At 37.5% G+C, this 20,840-nt stretch overlaps 7 gene segments (V, D, J or C); 4 read left to right on the top strand and 3 right to left on the bottom strand.

The window, feature by feature from the left end:
- Nucleotides 1–2,658: 2,658 nt before the first annotated feature.
- LOC307264059 (Ig kappa-b4 chain C region-like) lies at nucleotides 2,659–5,071 on the bottom strand. The segment is given in 2 exons: nucleotides 5,020–5,071; nucleotides 2,659–2,984 (listed from the first exon to the last, which is right to left on the bottom strand).
- LOC307264060 (immunoglobulin kappa variable 4-1-like) lies at nucleotides 5,070–5,559 on the top strand. The segment is given in 2 exons: nucleotides 5,070–5,118; nucleotides 5,216–5,559.
- Nucleotides 5,560–7,150: 1,591 nt separating this feature from the next.
- On the top strand, nucleotides 7,151–7,707 carry LOC307264061 (immunoglobulin kappa variable 2D-28-like). The segment is given in 2 exons: nucleotides 7,151–7,202; nucleotides 7,400–7,707.
- Nucleotides 7,708–9,552: 1,845 nt separating this feature from the next.
- Nucleotides 9,553–12,556, bottom strand: LOC307264062 (Ig kappa-b4 chain C region-like). The segment is given in 2 exons: nucleotides 12,505–12,556; nucleotides 9,553–9,878 (listed from the first exon to the last, which is right to left on the bottom strand).
- Nucleotides 12,557–14,651: 2,095 nt separating this feature from the next.
- On the top strand, nucleotides 14,652–15,220 carry LOC307264063 (immunoglobulin kappa variable 2D-29-like). The segment is given in 2 exons: nucleotides 14,652–14,703; nucleotides 14,910–15,220.
- Nucleotides 15,221–16,779: 1,559 nt separating this feature from the next.
- Nucleotides 16,780–19,426, bottom strand: LOC307264064 (Ig kappa-b4 chain C region-like). The segment is given in 2 exons: nucleotides 19,375–19,426; nucleotides 16,780–17,105 (listed from the first exon to the last, which is right to left on the bottom strand).
- LOC307264065 (immunoglobulin kappa variable 4-1-like) lies at nucleotides 19,425–19,914 on the top strand. The segment is given in 2 exons: nucleotides 19,425–19,473; nucleotides 19,571–19,914.
- The last annotated feature ends 926 nt before the right edge of the window (nucleotides 19,915–20,840 follow it).

Raw genomic sequence — 20,840 nt, forward strand, 5'->3', positions numbered from 1 at the left:
TATGGCACCAGTTATTCAATATTATGTTATTATAAGTTGCTTCAATACAGTAAATCTTGATAATTGAACAATTTTGAAGAATATAAATGTTATTCTAACACTAACATTTTTATTATCAAGTCTTTTAAAACATTAACACTGTTTGTTACAGTCATGTCGTCAGTTAAAGACTAAAAAAAGTAAACATTCTTCAAAATAAAGTAAGGTGCTTTAAAACCTACTTCAGTTTCAATGGCATTATTTGAACTGTAACTAAAGATGTTGCGTGATTTTTAGTGAAGGATGTGACCGTTATTATCCTATCTACATTGTCTGTATTATATTTATTGACCGGTTTTCATGATGACTTCATTAAAAAAAATAAAGACATATTAAAATAACCTGCAATTATTCCACATCATTCTGAGTTTCTGCTAATCTCCATGCATGATCTGTTGAGGACAGCTCCAGTTGACTGACTCTGTGTGTTTGCATATGTGTCCTGCCTCTCTGCTCCCAGCCGTTAAGAGGCCAGTGTTGATCAGTGGCTGTCCAGGCCTTTCAGAGAACCACTGACACGCCGGCAGCACAATGATGATGTCTGTGATTCTCCTGCTGGCCACCCTGGGGCTCCTTGTTCAGGGTGAGACTCTCTTCTGAAAACTTTGCTTCAGGACTCAACCAGGTTCACCAGCACAATGATGGAGCAACACTGAAACAAGCAGTGTTTACCTTCTTCCATCTGCTCTCCATGTTAAAGAGATGATGCTCTTCTGTTTGGAGGCTGATCATCTTCCTCCAAGCTGGATGTGTCTCAGTAACCCTTCTCCTCTTTCTCATGTTTTACAGGTTCATCAGGACAAATCATCCTGACTCAGTCTCCTGAATCTCAGTCTGTTGTTCCAGGACAGACCGTCTCTATCAGATGTCAAACCAGTTCATCTGTTAGTAGCAACCTCCACTGGTACCTTCAGAAACCTGGAGAAGCTCCTAAACTCATGATTTATTACGCTACATCCCGTCAGTCTGGAGTTCCAGATCGTTTTAGTGGAAGTAAATCATCTAACACTGACTTCACTCTGAGCATCAGTGGAGTTCAGGCTGAAGATTCAGGAGTTTATTACTGTCAGCAGGGTACCAGCAGACCGTTCACACAGTGATATAACGTCGTACAAAAACCTCCTCAGCTGGAGAGGAACTGATCTGACTCAACAGCTGCACTGAAACTAGAACAACAGAGGTTTGACTTAATAATATGTAGTCAGTAATAATACACTAGAACATTTTAACACTAAATATAAAACATTTAAAACAAAATGTTAATTTAACCCACAATGTAATAATTGTGTACTTTTTTTAAACTAACATTTTTCAGTATGAAGCACAGTTTCCATCCATTGGTAAATTTGTGTAAAAACATGTGAACACTCAAACTGAATATTATTTTTGTACACAATTTTTCAGTAAATATAAAAAACTTGAAATAAATATAGAAGAATATATATTTTATATGTATATAGGAAAGTAAAAACAGTTAGTTTTTAAAGTCTGGAAAATGATAAATCATTATTATATTTGGTTTAGTAACCAACAAATGTATTTTATTATTAAACAAAAAAGGATTTATGAGACAATGCAAAACACTAACATTTTATTTGTGTTCATATTTTTATTTGCCTTTAAGGATCTTTGGCGGGAGAAATATACTAATATTAATCCAGATTTAAAACCCATTCTATTTATTTTTCTCCTCTTTATTTCTATTTCTCTTCACTTCACAAATAACAAATGATTAATCATTAAAATGTTCCTACCATGGGTTTTGTTCCAAAGGTTTATTACGACAGACACGTTTTTTTCTCTTTCGCGAAAATTTCAAATCATGTCTAAAACACAATTTGGTAATTTTTGTGTTTTGTTCACCAATAAATGTAATGTATTATTAATACCAAAAAGGATAAATTAAAAGTTTTAAATTATTAACATTTAATTTATATATGTTTGTCATATCTCCAGTTCACTCCAGTCACCTGTTTGTTTCTTCATCAGAAAGATTCTAAATGATAATCCAGATTAAAAAACTGCTCATGAAACATTGTATTTCTCTCTATAATGATGACACTGTGCTTTTTATTTACATATTTATTAATTTTATTCGAGTAATAATGCATGTTCCAAAACCCCTAAAACATTTACAATATTACAGTCCTAACCCCTATCAGCCTTCAGTAATAACATGTGATTTATCATTTAAATGTTCCTACCATGAGTTTTGTATTAAAGCTTTATTATCACATTTACATCACTAACGACTATAGCAGAGAAAGTTTCAGTTATGAAAGTGTTCATATCGACTGTGACAACAAATAAAAAAAAAGCCCTTCAATCTACAGTGTATATGTCTCTACATTACATGATCCTACACAACCATCACGGAGAAATTACAATATTTTTCTCTGAATTTAATAAAGTCACTGACAACCTGAAGAGAAAATGTATAAAGACATTCTGATGATAATAAAACATGAAAACAAGTGATTTGATGAACACATATTTATTATGTGGAAACAGAGAATAATATTGAAACACAGCAACAAGCCAGTAAATATCTTAAGATGTGAAATAACAGAGAGAGACAGTCCCAGAGTCAAAGCAGCAGCAGAGTCCCAGTGAGTCAGCTCAGGACTGGGGACACTGGTCTCTCCTCAGTGTCTCTGAGAGCGGAGCCTGGGAGCCCTGGGTGGCCTCACAGGTCACAGAGCCCACCTTCCTCCACTGGTCTGCAGGGAGCCTCAGGCTGCTGCTCCAGCTGTAGAGGCCGTCCTTCTCCAGCAGCCCGGGGCTCCTGCTCTCCTCCCAGCTGCTGCTGCTGCTGCCGTCCACCTTCCAGGCCAGACTCCAGCCTGAGGGGAAGCCCTTGTTGGCCAGGCACATGAGCGTGGCCTTCCCCTGCTGCAGCTCCTCACTGGAGGGGGGCAGCACCGTCAGGGTGGGGCGGACATCACCTATAGGAGACACAAATCAGCTTAGAGGACAGGGACCACACAGCTGTCAATCAAACACCAGCAGCTTGGACACCTTGTAGCACCTGTTAATGTTAAATTCCCTAATATAATGTAGCAACTCCTGAAAATGTAACAAATTTGCGAAATGCAATTTAGTCAACAAAAGTCTTCCATACTTTACCAGTGTTATTAAATAAGTTATATCATATTCCGGAAAATGTTATAACAATATCAGTCAGGACATTCTATGACATTGTTCGGTTTTATTATATTTCTAACAAGTCGATCAAGTTAAGTGCAAAATTACAAAAAGAGTTACTATATTAATGGGAAATTATTATATTATCGGATGACACACCTTTACTGTGTGAGAGTGGATTTACTCATTGAAGGTGTTTCAGTCAGATGGTTTCTCTGCTCCACCAGTCACTCACTCACACATTGTTTCACTTCCCTTAAAGAAACCTCTCATGCACATCAGCACAGACAGTCCTCATCTGACCTGAATACTTTAAACTACACTACAAATGAAACAATCACACTTTATTTTGTTTACTGTTTGAAGAAAACAATAAATTTTGGTCTGAATATATTTACACTCGTTTGGTCAAAGTCCTGGAACATTTAAAAATATTTACTGTTAAAACTCTCCAAGGTTAAAAGTTAATGAGATCCACAGTTCAAATACATTATCGGCCATAAAAATTGACAAGATTTAAACACTTTGTACTTCAGAGAACTGTCCACATTATTTCAAATTGAGCTTTAGAGACTATTTGAGACTGTTTGAGACAATGTCAATGATTGTTCACATTTAAAAAAAAATTGTTTTGTCTTCAGTCAAACTATTAAAAATGCGCTTTACTCAGCGACAAAATGGAAGGTGAAGTTTGGAAACATTTTAAAAGTATGAGGGTTGTTTTATAATGTTTGCTTCAGTTCATGCTGTTCACATTTAACAGATTAAATGCACACGTTTAAAAAAAGCTCAGTGCAGCTCAAATTCAAGGTTAAAGAAATGAGAACTAAAACTGAGTCTGTAAATTAATTTAAATCATCCCATTAAAATGTATATGTACTACAAATGTTCACACAAACAAATTTGAGCCTTAACCGGTGATACTATATTTAATATTTTAAGCAGAAACTTACTTCCAACATCCAGTCTGGTTCCTCCACCAAAAGTCCACCACAGTGATACAAACTGGTTGAGTCGCCGTACAAAAACCTCTCACTGTAGAGACACGACTCTCTGACTCTGTCTGACAAACTACAGCTAGAAGTCCTCAACTTTCAACTTTCAACTAGAAATCTAAATACACCACTTCTCATCTGGCCAAAGAAATTATAGTAATAATTACCTCCACGATTTAATTTCTAATAAAAAACTACACCTTGGTTTTTAGACTAAACTGTTGCAAAAACTATTCGTCCAGATGTAAAATCATCATGTTTGAGTTTTTAGAGGAAAATGTAATTTCAGGAAAGAAGTAGTTGGTTGTGAATTAATAAAAAACATCAAAGATTGAACTTACTTCCAACCTCCAGTCTGGTTCCTCCACCGAACGTGTACCACAGTGATACAAACTGGTTGAGTCGCCGTACAAAAACCTCTCACTGTAGAGACACGGCTCTCTGACTCTGTCACAACAAACTCTTCCTGTTTTTTAGTAACAACTTAATTTTTCATTATTTATGAAACAACACCATCATTCCTCACATTTATGTAGTTACATATTTTCATTTATTGTATTTTGTTAAAAAACACTTTTCTTCCGGCATAAATTTAAAGACGACAAACAGCTTTCTTAATGAACACTCATCAAGCCTCAAATAATATGATCACTGACACATTCCTGATCAATCCTGTGATAAAGTGATTGATCCGTGGAGGAACATCTTCCTCAGAGTAATCCCAGTCCCTGTTGGAGTCAGTCAGAGCATTTCCATAGAGAGCCACTTTGCATCAGCAGCACCATGCTCCAGTGCTCTGGGAGAGTTTATAGTCCTGAGAGTTGAACACTGGATGACTGACAGCTGTCCTTCATGACAACAGAAGCCACAGAAATCCTCCTCACCACCAACATGACTCTGATCTGCGTCCTCATCTGGACTCTCCTCTGCTTCACTCAGGGTGAGGGAGATCTTTCTTCTGTGATGTGAGAACCATTTGGAGTGAAGCTGAGTTCCACCTCACCATCTCATGTCCAGTGTTTCTTCTCTCTCCTCAGGGTCTGTGGGACAAAGTGTTGTTGTGACTCAGCCAGCAGCCAAGTCAGTGCAGCTCGGTCAAACTGTTTCTATTGACTGTAAAGCCAGTCTAAAAGTTTCTGAGTACTCTAGTCCTCGATATCACCTGGCCTGGTACCAACAGAAAACTGGAGAAGCGCCTAAACTTCTGATCTACAGAACGTCAGACAGATTTACTGGAGTCTCCTCCAGATTCAGTGGCAGTGGAGCAGGGAATGGGCTTGACTTCACTCTGAGCATCAGTGGAGTCCAGGCTGAAGATGCAGCAGTTTATTACTGTCAGAGTCATCATACCATCAACAGTCAAGCTGTGTTCACACAGTGAAAAACTGTCGTACAAAAACCTCCCTCAGTCAGACTGATACAGTTCACTGAGCACACACACACACACACACACACACACACACACACACACACACACACACACACACACACACACACACACACACACACACACACACACACACACACACACACACACACACACACACACACACACACACACACACACACACTCACTCACCGGTAATATTTTAAAAGCTTAACAAACATTACCAGAAACATTGAAATATTCTAAACCCGTTGTTAACATTTTTATGAAACCAACCATATTACCAGGTCAGGAGACAAAAAGATTCCTCCTCTAGAAGGTGATGTCTGCAGACTATAAGCCCTGATCTATGGGTAGGAGGCATAAAGAGAAATCAACAAAAGCTGTTCAGATTCATAAGACAATCTGTGGGGAAATATTTGAACAAACACGAGGAGCCATTTATGACACTTCACCTCACCATAATAAATCAGTGGGATTTAGTTAAACATTAGTACAAAATATCATCTAAATGCTTTCAGTTCAAATCTGACAGCATGAGCTGAAAACAATAATTATAATTGCCTTTAGTTTTAAACAAAATTAATTACATTTAAAGGACTCTTACAGATTCAACAATATTAGTTGAATAAGCAGCTGTAACTTAGACCACTGCATCATCTGCATAATGACAAACTTTTTAGATTGACCAATTAAGATAAGATAATTTCTGCCTAACACACAGTGACACAGAGGGCAACATACACAGGCCTATCTCTACAGTATAGAAACGTAAACTGTCATTTCCCTTACTACAGTAATAGCAGCTCTTTGATCCTTACTTGATATCTCATGTTCTTTTGATCCACGTTTACCCTTACACACCTGACAAATCGAACCAAATGCAGGATTTCTATTTTTCTGAAATTGAAATACAACACAATACATTAACGATTTAGGAATGTTCAAATATGATACTTGTTATAAAGCTGCAGTTTCATATTTGATATATTGTCAGTGCAATTATACTGTTAAATATGGCACCAGTTATTCAATATTATGTTATTATAAGTTGCTTCAATATAGTAAATCTTGATAATTGAACAATGTTTAAGAATATAAATGTTATTCTAACACTAAAGTTTTTATTATCAAGTCTTTTAAAACATTAACACTGTTTGTTACAGTCATGTCGTCAGTTAAAGACTAAAAAAAGTAAACATTCTTCAAAATAAAGTAAGGTGCTTTAAAACCTACTTCAGTTTCAATGGCATTATTTGAACTGTAACTAAAGATGTTGCGTGATTTTTAGTGAAGGATGTGACCGTTATTATCCTATCTACATTGTCTGTATTATATTTATTGACCGGTTTTCATGATGACTTCATTGAAAAGAATTAAGACATATTAAAATAACCTGCGATTATTCCACATCATCCTGAGTTTCTGCTAATCTCCATGCATTATCTGTTGAGGACAGCTCCGGTTGACTGACTCTGTGTGTTTGCATATGTGTCCTGCCTCTCTGCTCCCAGCCGTTAAGAGGCCAGTGTTGATCAGTGGCGGTCCAGGCCTGTCAGAGAACCACTGACACGCCGGCAGCACAATGATGATGTCTGTGATTCTCCTGCTGGCCACCCTGGGGCTCCTTGTTCAGGGTGAGACTCTCTTCTGAAAACTTTGCTTCAGGACTCAACCAGCACAATGATGGAGCAACACTGAAACAAGCAGCGTTTACCTTCTTCCATCTGCTCTCCATGTTAAAGAGATGATGCTCTTCTGTTTGGAGGCTGATCATCTTCCTCCAAGCTGGATGTGTCTCAGTAACCCTTCTCCTCTTTCTCATGTTTTACAGGTTCATCAGGACAAATCATCCTGACTCAGTCTCCTGAATCTCAGTCTGTTGTTCCAGGACAGACCGTCTCTATCAGATGTAAAACCAGTTCAAATGTTTATGGCGCCCTCCAGTGGTACCTTCAGAAACCTGGAGAAGCTCCTAAACTCATGATTTATTCAGCTACATCCCGTCAGTCTGGAGTTCCAGGTCGTTTTAGTGGAAGTGGATCTAGCACTGACTACACTCTGAGCATCAGTGGAGTTCAGGCTGAAGATTCAGGAGTTTACTACTGTCAGCAGAGTCAGAGCTTCCCGTTCACACAGTGATATAACGTCGTACAAAAACCTCCTCAGCTGGAGAGGAACTGATCTGACTCAACAGCTGCACTGAAACTAGAACAACAGAGGTTTGACTTAATAATATGTAGTCAGTCATAATACACTAGAACATTTTAACACTAAATATAAAACATTTAACACAAAATGTTAATTTAACCCACAATGTAATAATTGTGTACTTTTTTTAAACTAACATCTTTCAGTATGAAGCACAGTTTCCATCCATTGGTAAATTTGTGTAAAAACATTTGAACACTCAAACTGAATATTATTTTTATATTTTACATAATTTTTCAGTTAACATAAACATTTGAAAATACTTACAGAAGAATGTATATTTTATATTTATATAGGAAAGTAAAAACAGTTAGTTCTTGAAGTCTGGAAAATTATAAATCATTATTATATTTTGTTTAGTAACCAACAAATGTATTTTATTATTAAACAAAAAAGGATTTATGAAAAAACGCACAAAAATAAAATTGTATTTGTATTTTTGTCATCATTTTATTTGCCTTTAAGGATCTTTGGCGGATGAAATATACTAATATTAATCCAGATTTAAAACTAATTTTATAAATTTTTCTCCTCTTTATTTCTATTGCTATATATATATTCATAAATAACAAATGATTTATCATTAAAATGTTCCTGGGTTTTGTTCCAAATGTTTATTATTACATTTCATTTATTTACAGCTCTTGACCATAGTATCATGGAATGGAGCACAAAACATTCAAATAATAACAGAACAAAACAATTGTTTACGGCATGGTGTAAACAAAAACGCTACTTAAACAATGGTAGGACTTTTTTCAGATAGGCACCTGTTTTACCAATAACCTTCGGTCTTTCCAAACTTAGAAGCAAAATCAATTTAAACATAGGTCGAGAATTAACATAATATTTCGGCAGGTACTTCTTTCTATAATACATTACATTTATATTCTTATATTCTCTACAGACACATCTTTAAAAAAAATCTATATCATGAAAATTACTAATCATGTCTAAAACACAATTTGTCCATTTTGTGTTTTGTTCATCAATTAATATAATTTATTACATTCATACCAAAAAGGATAAATTAAAAGTTTTAAATTATTAACATTTAATTTATATATGTTTGTCATATCTCCAGTTCACTCCAGTCACCTGTTTATTTCTTCAACAGAAAGATTCTAAATGATAATCCAGATTGAAAAACTTCTCATGAAACTAATTGTATTTCTCTCTATAATGATGACACTGTGCTTTTTATTTACAGAATATTTTCCACATATTTATTAATTTTATTCGAGTAATAATGCATGTTCTTTGAAAACCCCTAAAACATTTGCAATATTACAGTCCTAACCCCTATCAGACTTAAGTAATAACATGTGATTTATCATTTAAATGTTCCTACCATGAGTTTTGTATTAAAGCTTTATTATTACATTTACATCACTAACGACTATAGCAGAGAAAGTTTTAGTTATGAAAGTGTTCATATCGACTGTGACAACAAATGAAAAAAAGCCCTTCAATCTACAGTGTATATGTCTCCACATTACATAAGCCTACACATTCTTTGTTAAACCATCACGGAGAAATTACAATATTTTTCTCTGAATTTAATAAAGTCACTGACAACCTGAAGAGAAAATGTATAAAGGCATTCTGATGATAATAAAACATGAAAACAAGTGATTTGATGAACTCGTCTTTATTATGTGGAAACAGAGAATAATATTGAAACACTGCAACAAGCCAGTAAATATCTTAAGATGTGAAATAACAGAGAGAGACAGTCCCAGAGTCAAAGCAGCAGCAGAGTCCCAGTGAGTCAGCTCAGGACTGGGGACACTGGTCTCTCCTCAGTGTCTCTGAGAGCGGAGCCTGGGAGCCCTGGGTGGCCTCACAGGTCACAGAGCCCACCTTCCTCCACTGGTCTGCAGGGAGCCTCAGGGTGCTGCTCCAGCTGTAGAGGCCGTCCTTCCCCAGCAGCCCGGGGCTCCTGCTCTCCTCCCAGCTGCTGCTGCTGCTGCCGTCCACCTTCCAGGCCAGACTCCAGCCGGAGGGGAAGCCCTTGTTGGCCAGGCACATGAGCGTGGCCTTCCCCTGCTGCAGCTCCTCTGTGGAGGGGGGCAGCACCGTCAGAGCGGGGCGGACATCACCTATAGGAGACACCAATCAGCTTAGAGGACAGGGACCACACAGCTGTCAATCAAACACCAGCATCTTGGACACCTTGTAGCACCTGATAATGTTAAATTCCCCCAAAATGTAGTATCTCCTGAAAATTTAACAAATTTGCGAAATGCAATTTAGTCAACAAAAGTCTTCCATACTTTACCAGTGTTATTAAATAAGTTATATCATATTACGGAAAATGTTATAACAATATCAGTCATGACATTCTATGACATTGTTCGGTTTTATTATATTTCTAACAAGTCGATCAAGTTAAGTGCAAAATTACAAAAATAGTTACTATATTAATGGGAAATTACTATATTATCGGATGCCACACACCTTTACTGTGTGAGAGTGGATTTACTCATTGAAGGAGTTTCAGTCTGATGGTTTCTCTGCTCCACCAGTCACTCACTCACACATTGTTTCACTTCCCTTAAAGAAACCTCTCATGCACATCGGCACAGACAGAGTCCTCATCTGACCTGAATACTTTAAACTACACTACAAATAAAACAATCACACTTTATATTGTTTACTGTTTGAAGAAAACAATAAATTGTGGTCTGAATATATTTACACTCGTTTGGTCAAAGTCCTGGAACATTTAAACATATTTACTGTCAAAACTCTCCAAGGTTAAAAGTTAATGAGATCCACAGTTCAAATACATTGTCGGCCATAAAAAAACTGACAAGATTTAAACACTTTGTACTTCCGAGAACTGTCCACAATATTTCAAACTGAGCTTTGAGGACTATTTGAGACTGAGACAATGTCAACGATTTTTCACATTTTACATAAAGTATTTTTGTCTTAAGTCAAACTATTAAAAATGAGTTTTACTCAGCGACAAAATGGAAGGGGAAGTTTGGAAACATTTCAAAAGTATGAGGGTTGTTTTTTAATGTTTGCTTCAGTTCATGCTGTTCACATTTAACAGAATAAATGCACACGTTTAAAAAAAGCTCAGTGCAGCTCAAATTCAAGGTTAAAGAATTGAACACTAAAACTGAGCCTGTAAATTAATTTAAATCAGCCCATTAAAAATGTATATGTACTACAAATGTTCACACAAACTAATTTTAGCCTTAACCGGTGATACTATATTTAATATTTTAAGCAGAAACTTACTTCCAAAATCCAGTCTGGTTCCTCCACCAAAAGTCCACCACAGTGATACAAACTGGTTGAGTCGCCGTACAAAAACCTCTCACTGTAGAGACACGGCTCTCTGACTCTGTCTGACAAACTACAACTACAAGTCCTCAACTTTCAACTAGAAATCTAAATACACCACTTCTCATCTGCCCAAAGAAATTATAGTAATAATTACCTCCACGATTTAATTTCTAATAAAAACCTACACCTTGGTCTTCAGACTAAACTGTTGCAAAAACTATTCGTCCAGATGTAAAATCCTCATGTTTGAGTTTTTAGAGGAAAATGTTCTTTCAGGAAAGAAGTAGTTGGTTGTGAATTAATAAAAAACATCAAAGATTGAACTTACTTCCAACATCCAGTCTGGTTCCTCCACCGAATGTGTACCACAGTGATACAAACTGGTAGCCTGGAAATCCTGACCCTGATATCTTGAACGATAGAGGGTCTGGCGACGATCAATAGTAATTTCCAACTCTAGGGGCGGCTCCTACTCGTGCATTTCAAATGCCACTGCACGCAGTTGGATAGCACTACAACCAATCAGAGCGATGCACAAGTGACGTAAGCCCCGTTCGTTTAGCGAACAGCTGTTAAACTGTTCAATTAAACGTTTGCCGTTGTCGGTCGGCAAAACAGAACATTCCACTTACTTGCTAGTGAAAGCTATGAGTCCCGTCTTCCAATTCGTAAAGGGTCGAGGCCAAAGCAGTCTCAAACTCACACAACATATCCGCAGCCATCTTTGATGTTTACTATCACAGCTTCGACGTCGCATGCACGTCACTGTCGTCATCCGGTTACGTCCTCCCCAGAGCACCATATAAAGGGCTCTGGCGCGCCCATATTAGATAGAACCAATTGAAACGTTATACCAGATTTCTGGTAGTCTTGATAAGCTTCAACGGAGCGTCTCCAGACCAACACGCGCAGCAAATTTAATTTGCCAGCGCCTAGTGGCAGGTCTGGGAATGCCAGGCTAACAAACTGGTTGAGTCGCCGTACAAAAACCTCTCACTGTAGAGACACGGCTCTCTGACTCTGTCACAACAATCTCAATATGAACTCTTCCTGTTTTTTATTAACAACTTCATTTTTCATTATTTATGAAACGACACCATTATTCCTCACATTTATGTAGTTAAATTTTTTCATTTATTATATTTTGTTAAAAAACACTTTTCTTCCGGCATAAATTTAAAGACGACAAACAGCTTTCTTAATGAACACTCATCAAACCTCAAATAATATGATCACTGACACATTCCTGATCAATCCTGTGATAAAGTGATTGATCCGTGGAGAACCATCTTCCTCAGAGTAATCCCAGTCCCTGTTGGAGTCAGTCAGAGCATTTCCATAGAGAGCCACTTTGCATCAGCAGCACCATGCTCCAGTGCTCTGGGAGAGTTTATAGTCCTGAGAGTTGAACACTGGATGACTGACAGCTGTCCTTCATGACAACAGAAGCCACAGAAATCCTCCTCACCACCAACATGACTCTGATCTGCGTCCTCATCTGGACTCTCCTCTGCTTCACTCAGGGTGAGGGAGATCTTTCTTCTGTGATGTGAGAACCATTTGGAGTGAAGCTGAGTTCCACCTCACCATCTCATGTCCAGTGTTTCTTCTCTCTCCTCAGGGTCTGTGGGACAAAGTGTTGTTGTGACTCAGCCAGCAGCCAAGTCAGTGCAGCTCGGTCAAACTGTTTCTATTGACTGTAAAGCCAGTCCAAAAGTTAGTCACTACTCTGGTTCTCAATATTACCTGGCCTGGTACCAACAGAAAACTGGAGAAGCTCCTAAACCTCTAATCTACAGAACATCAGACAGATTTACTGGAGTCTCCTCCAGATTCAGTGGCAGTGGAGCAGGGAATGGGCTTGACTTCACTCTGAGCATCAGTGGAGTCCAGGCTGAAGATGCAGCAGTTTATTACTGTCAGAGTCATCACTACATCAACAGTCAGAATGTGTTCACACAGTGAAAAACCGTCGTACAAAAACCTCCCTCAGTCGGACTGAACTGACTGCTGCAGCTGGAAAAGACTGCAGAGACTGTTACAGTTCACTAAGCACACAAACACACAACACACACACACACACACACACACACACACACACACACACACACACACACACACACACACACACACACACACACACACACACACACACACACACACACACACATACAAACACACAAACACACACTTACTCACCGGTAATATTTTAAAAAAGCTTAACAAACATTACCAGAAACATTGAAATATTCTAAACCCGTTGTTAACATTTTTATGAAACCAACCATATTACCAGGTCAGGAGACAAACAGATTCCTCCTCTAGAAGGTGTTGTCTGCAGACTATAAGCCCTGATCTATGGGCAGGAGGCATTGAGAGAAATCAACAAAAACTGTTCAGATTAATAAGACAAACTGTGGGGAAATATTTGAACAAACACGAAGAGCCATTTATGACACCTCACCGTAATCAATCAGTGGGATTTAGTGCAACATTTGTACAAAATATCATCTAAATGCTTTTAGTTCAAATCTGACAGCATTAGCTGAAAACCATAATTATGTTTGCCTTAGTTTTAAACAACAATAATTACATTTAAAGGACTCTTACAGATTCAACAATATAAGTTGAATAAGCAGCTGTAACTTACACCACTGCATCATCTGCATAATGACACACTTTTTAGATTGACCAATTAAGACAAGATCATTTCTGCTTAACACACAGTGACACAGAGGGCAACATACATAGGCCTTTCTCTACAGTATAGAAGCGTAAACTGTCATTTACTTTACTGATGGCAGCTCTTAGATCCTTACTTGATATCTCATGTTCTTTTGATCCACGTTTACCCTTACCTGAAAAATCGAACCAAATGCAGAATTTCTATTTTTCTGAAATTGTAATACAACACAATACATTAAAGATTTAGGGATGTTCAGATATGAAACTTTTTATAAAGCTGCAGTATCATATTTGATAAATTGTCAGTGCAATTATACTGTTAAATATGGCACCAGATATTCAATATTATGTTATTATAAGTTGCTTCAATACAGTAAATCTTGATAATTGAAAAATGTTTAAGAATATAAATGTTATTCTAACACTAACGTTTTTATTATCAAGTCTTTTAAAACATTAACACTGTTTGTTACAGTCATGTGGTCAGCTAAAAAAAGTAAACATTCTTCAAAATAAAGTAAGGTGCTTTAAAACCTACTTCAGTTTCAATGGCATTATTTGAACTGTAACTAAAGATGTTGCGTGATTTTTAGTGAAGGATGTGACCGTTATTATCCTATCTACATTGTCTGTATTATATTTATTGACCGGTTTTCATGATGACTTCATTAAAAAAAATTAAGACATATTAAAATAACCTGCAATTATTCCACATCATCCTGAGTTTCTGTTAATCTCCATGCATGATCAGTTGAGGACAGCTCCAGTTGACTGACTCTGTGTGTTTGCATATGTGTCCTGCCTCTCTGCTCCCAGCCGTTAAGAGGCCAGTGTTGATCAGTGGCTGTCCAGGCCTTTCAGAGAACCACTGACACGCCGGCAGCACAATGATGATGTCTGTGATTCTCCTGCTGGCCACCCTGGGGCTCCTTGTTCAGGGTGAGACTCTCTTCTGAAAACTTTGCTTCAGGACTCAACCAGGTTCACCAGCACAATGATGGAGCAACACTGAAACAAGCAGCGTTTACCTTCTTCCATCTGCTCTCCATGTTAAAGAGATGATGCTCTTCTGTCTGGAGGCTGACCATCTTCCTCCAAGCTGGATGTGTCTCAGTAACCCTTCTCCTCTTTCTCATGTTTTACAGGTTCATCAGGACAAATCATCCTGACTCAGTCTCCTGAATCTCAGTCTGTTGTTCCAGGACAGACTGTCTCTATCAGATGTAAAACCAGTTCAGATGTTAGTAGCGACCTCCACTGGTACCTTCAGAAACCTGGAGAAGCTCCTAAACTCCTGATTTATAACGATATAACCCGTCAGTCTGGAGTTCCAGATCGTTTTAGTGGAAGTAAATCATCTAGCACTGACTTCACTCTGAGCATCAGTGGAGTTCTGGCTGAAGATTCAGGAGTTTACTACTGTCAGCAGAGTGAAAGCAGACCGTTCACACAGTGATATAACGTCGTACAAAAACCTCCTCAGCTGGAGAGGAACTGATCTGACTCAACAGCTGCACTGAAACTAGAGCAACAGAGGTTTGACTTAATAATATGTAGTCAGTCATAATACACTAGAACATTTTAACACTAAATATAAAACATTTAACACAGAATGTTAATTTAACCCACAATGTAATAATTGTGTACTTTCTTTAAACTAACATCTTTCAGTATGAAGCACAGTTTCCATTCATTGGTAAATTTGTGTAAAAACATTTGAACACTCAAACTGAATATAATTTTAATATTTTACACAATCTTTCAGTTAACATAAACATTTGGAAATAAATATAGAAGAATGTATATTTTATATTTATATAAGAAAGAAAAAACAGTTAGTTTTTGAAGTCTGGAAAATTATAAATCATTATTATATTTTGTTTAGTAACCAACAAATGTATTTTATTATTAAACAAAAAAGGATTTATGAAAAAATGCAAAACACTAACATTTTATTTGTGTTCTTGTCATCTTTTTATTTGCCTTTAAGGATCTTTGGCGGGAGAAATATATTAATATTAATCCAGATTTAAAACCCATTCTATTTATTTTTCTCCTCTTTATTTCTATTTCTCTTCACTTCACAAATAACAGATGATTAATCATTCAAATGTTCCTACCATGGGTTTTGTTCCAAAGGTTTATTATGACAGACACATTTTTTTCTCTTTCACGAAAATTACAAATCATGTCTAAAACTCAATTTGGTCATTTTTGTGTTTTGTTCACCAATAAATATAATGTATTAATAATACCAAAAAGGATTCATTAAAAGGTTTAAATTAATAACATTTAATTTATGTATGTTTGTCACATCTCCAGTTCACTTTAGTTACCTGTTTGTTTCTTCATCAGAAAGATTCTAAATGATAATCCAGATTAAGAAACTGCTCATGAAACTAATTGTATTTCTCTCTATAATGATGACACTGTGCTTTTTATTCACAGAATATTTTCCACATATTTATTAATTTTATTCGAGTAATAATGCATGTTCTTTGAAAACCCCTAAAACATTTACAATATTACAGTCCTAACCCTTATCAGACTTAAGTTATAACATGTGATTTATCATTTAAATGTTCCTACCATGAGTTTTGTATTAAAGCTTTATTATTACATTTACATCACTAACGACTATAGCAGAGAAAGTTTTAGTTATGAAAGTGTTCATATCGACTGTGACAACAAATAAAAAAAAAGCCCTTCAATCTACAGTGTATATGTCTCTACATTACTTGATCCTACACATTCTTTGTTAAACCATCACGGAGAAATTACAATATTTTTCTCTGAATTTAATAAAGTCACTGACAACATGAAGAGAAAATGTATAAAGACATTCTGATGATAATAAAACATGAAAACAAGTGATTTGATGAACTCGTCTTTATTATGTGGAAACAGAGAATAATATTGAAACACTGCAACAAGCCAGTAAATATCTTTAGATGTGAAATAACAGAGAGAGACAGTCCCAGAGTCAAAGCAGCAGCAGAGTCCCAGTGAGTCAGCTCAGGACTGGGGACACTGGTCTCTCCTCAGTGTCTCTGAGAGCGGAGCCTGGGAGCCCTGGGTGGCCTCACAGGTCACAGAGCCCACCTTCCTCCACTGGTCTGCAGGGAGCCTCAGGGTGCTGCTCCAGCTGTAGAGGCCGTCCTTCCCCAGCAGCACGGGGCTCCTGCTCTCCTCCCAGCTGCTGCTGCTGCTGCCGTCCACCTTCCAGGCCAGACTCCAGCCTGAGGGGAAGCCCTTGTTGGCCAGGCACATGAGCGTGGCCTTCCCCTGCTGCAGCTCCTCTGTGGAGGGGGGCAGCACCGTCAGGGTGGGGCGGACATCACCTATAGGAGACACCAATCAGCTTAGAGGACAGGGGCCACACAGCTGTCAATCAAACACCAGCATCTTGGACACCTTATAGCACCTGATAATGTTAAATTCCCTAATATAATGTAGCAACTCCTGAAAATGTAACAAATTGTGGCACCTAACTTGATTGAAAATACAATAAAAGACCAATTTAGTCACATCTGTCCACCAAACACCAGCATCTTGGGACACCTTTACTGTGCGAGAGTGGATTTACTCATTGAAGGAGTTTCAGTCAGATGTTTTCTCTGCTCCACCAGTCACTCACTCACACATTGTTTCACTTCCCTTAAAGAAACCTCTCATGCACATCAGCACAGACAGAGTCCTCATCTGACCTGAATACTTTAAACTACACTACAAATAAAACAATCACACTTTATATTGTTTACTGTTTGAAGAAAACAATAAGTTGTGGTCTGAATATATTTAGACTTGTTTGGTCAAAGTCCTGGAACATTTAAACATATTTACTGTCAAAACTCTCCAAGGTTAAAAGTTAATGAGATCCACAGTTCAAATACATTGTCGGCCATAGAAAAGCTGACAAGATTTAAACACTTTGTACTTCAGAGAACTGTCCACATTATTTCAAACTGAGCTTTGAGGACTATTTGAGACTGTTTGAGACAATGTAAACGATTTTTCACATTTAAAAAAAAAATGTTTTGTCTTCAGTCAAACTATTAAAAATAAGTTTTACTCAGCGACACAATGGTATGTGAAGTTTGGAAACATTTTAAAAGTATGAGGGTTGTTTTTTAATGTTTGCTTCAGTTCATGCTGTTCACATTTAACAGATTAAATGCACACGTTTAAAAAAAGCTCAGTGCAGCTCAAATTCAAGGTTGAAGAATTGAGCACTAAAACTGAGCCTCTAAATTAATCTATATCATCCCATTAAAAATGTATATGTACTACAAATATTCACACAAACAAATTTGAGCCTTAACCTGTGATACTATATTTAATATTTTAAGCAGAAACTTACTTCCAACCTCCAGTCTGGTTCCTCCACCAAAAGTCCACCACAGTGATACAAACTGGTTGAGTCGCCGTACAAAAACCTCTCACTGTAGAGACACGGCTCTCTGACTCTGTCTGACAAACTTCAACTACAAGTCCTCAACTTTCAACTAGAAATCTGAATATACCACTTCTCATCTTCTACAAGAAATTACAGTAATAATTACCTCCATGATTTAATTTCTAATAAAAACCTACACTTTGGTTTTTTAGACTAAGCTGCTGCAAAAACTAAAAGTCCAGATGTAAAATCATCATGTTTGAGTTTTTAGAGGAAAATGTACTTTCAGGAAAGAAGTAGTTGGTCGTGAATTAATAATAAAACATCAAAGATTGAACTTACTTCCAACATCCAGTCTGGTTCCTCCACCGAACGTGTACCACAGTGATACAAACTGGTTGAGTCGCCATACAAAAACCTCTCACTGTAGAGACACGGCTCTCTGATTCTGTCACAACAAACTTTACTTCAGTCTGAGTGAAACACATCTGGCTGATAGGACACATTAACTCACTAAAGCAATTAATATGTTTCATGTTTATTATATTTCTAAATATAGTTGCATCTAAAAAAAATGTAATATCATGGTGAAGTTAACTTTAATTTACTCTAGATTTATTGCACACAGTGAAAATGTACCTCCTGTTTGGTTTCATTTTTAATTAATAAGGCTTACAGCTGATAAAAATAAAAATACAGCATCTCAACTTATTAGAATTTTACACCATTATATTATAAGACAAAATAAAAAAAAGGGATTTTCTAAAAAATTTGGGATGCGGAATTTGGGATTTCCATCAGATGTTATTAATCTGTAACCATCACAATTATAACAAAGAAAGGCTTGAAATATTTCACTTTATTTGTATCAAATGATATTGTCTGTGATACACTATATATTTTTTTTCTTGATGTATCAGTATGTCTTTGATTAAAGCTGAGCGCCGTCAAAGTCACTTTCATCAGAATAGACATTTCTGGGGAAATCAATCTGTTCAGAAGTAAAATCCACTAAATTGGAGTAATGGCGCATTCCCGATCAATCCTCTGATAAAGTGATTGATCCGTGGCGAAACATCTTCCTCAGAGTAATCCCAGTCCCTGTTGGAGTCAGTCAGAGCATTTCCATAGAGAGCCACTTTGCATCAGCAGCACCATGCTCCAGTGCTCTGGGAGAGTTTATAGTCGTGAGAGTTGAACACTGGATGACTGACAGCTGTCCTTCATGACAACAGAAGCCACGGAAATCCTCCTCACCACCAACATGACTCTGATCTGCGTCCTCATCTGGACTCTCCTCTGCTTCACTCAGGGTGAGGGAGATCTTTCTTCTGTGATGTGAGAACCATTTGGAGTGAAGCTGAGTTCCACCTCACCATCTCATGTCCAGTGTTTCTTCTCTCTCCTCAGGGTCTGTGGGACAAAGTGTTGTTGTGACTCAGCCAGCAGCCAAGTCAGTGCAGCTCGGTCAAACTCTTTCTATTGACTGTAAAGCCAGTCTAAAAGTTAGTCTTTGGACTGGTTCTCAATATTACCTGGCCTGGTACCAACAGAAACCTGGAGAAGCTCCTAAACCTCTGATCTACAGAACATCAGACAGATTTACTGGAGTCTCCTCCAGATTCAGTGGCAGTGGAGCAGGGAATGGGCTTGACTTCACTCTGAGCATCAGTGGAGTCCAGGCTGAAGATGCAGCAGTTTATTACTGTCAGAGTTATCACTACATCAACAGCCAAGCTGTGTTCACACAGTGAAAAACCGTCGTACAAAAACCTCCCTCAGTCAGACTGAACTGACTGCTGCAGCTGGAAGCTACTGCAGAGACTGTTACAGTTCACTAAGCACACACACACACACACACACACACACACACACACACACACACACACACACACACACACACACACACACACACACACACACACACACACACACTCACACACAGACAGACAGACAGACAGACGCACACGCACACGCACACACACACACACACACATACACACACACACACACACACACACACACACACAAACACACAAACACACACTCACTCACCGGTAATATTTTAAAAGCTTAACAAACATTACCAGAAACATTGAAATATTTTAAACCCTTTTTAACATTTTTATGAAACCAACCATATTACCAGGTCAGGAGACAAAAAAATTCCTCCTCTAGAAGGTGTTGTCTGCAGACTATACCCTGATCTATGGGCAGGAGGCATAGAGAGAAATCAACAAAAAGTGTTAAGATTAATAAAACAATCTGTGAGGAAATATTTGAACAAACACGAAGAACCATTTATGACACCTCACCTCACCATAATCAATCAGTGGGATTTAGTTCAACATTAGTACAAAATATCATCTAAATGCTTTCAGTTCAAATCTAACAGCATGAACTGAAAAAATAATTACTGTATACTTGTCTTTAGTTTTAAACAACATTAATTACATTTAAAGGATTCTTACAGATTCAACAATATTAGTTGAATAAGCAGCTGTAACTTAGACCACTGCATCATCTGCATAATGACACACTTTTTAGATTGACCAATTAAGACAAGATCATTTCTGCCTAACACACAGTGACACAGAGGGCAACATACATAGGCCTTTCTCTACCCTTACTTGATACCTCATGTTCTTTTGATCCACGTTTACCCTTACCTGAAAAATCG

Source organism: Ammodytes marinus (genome assembly GCF_949987685.1).
Source record: "Ammodytes marinus genome assembly, chromosome: 17".
NCBI classification, from domain to species: Eukaryota; Metazoa; Chordata; class Actinopteri; order Uranoscopiformes; family Ammodytidae; genus Ammodytes; species Ammodytes marinus.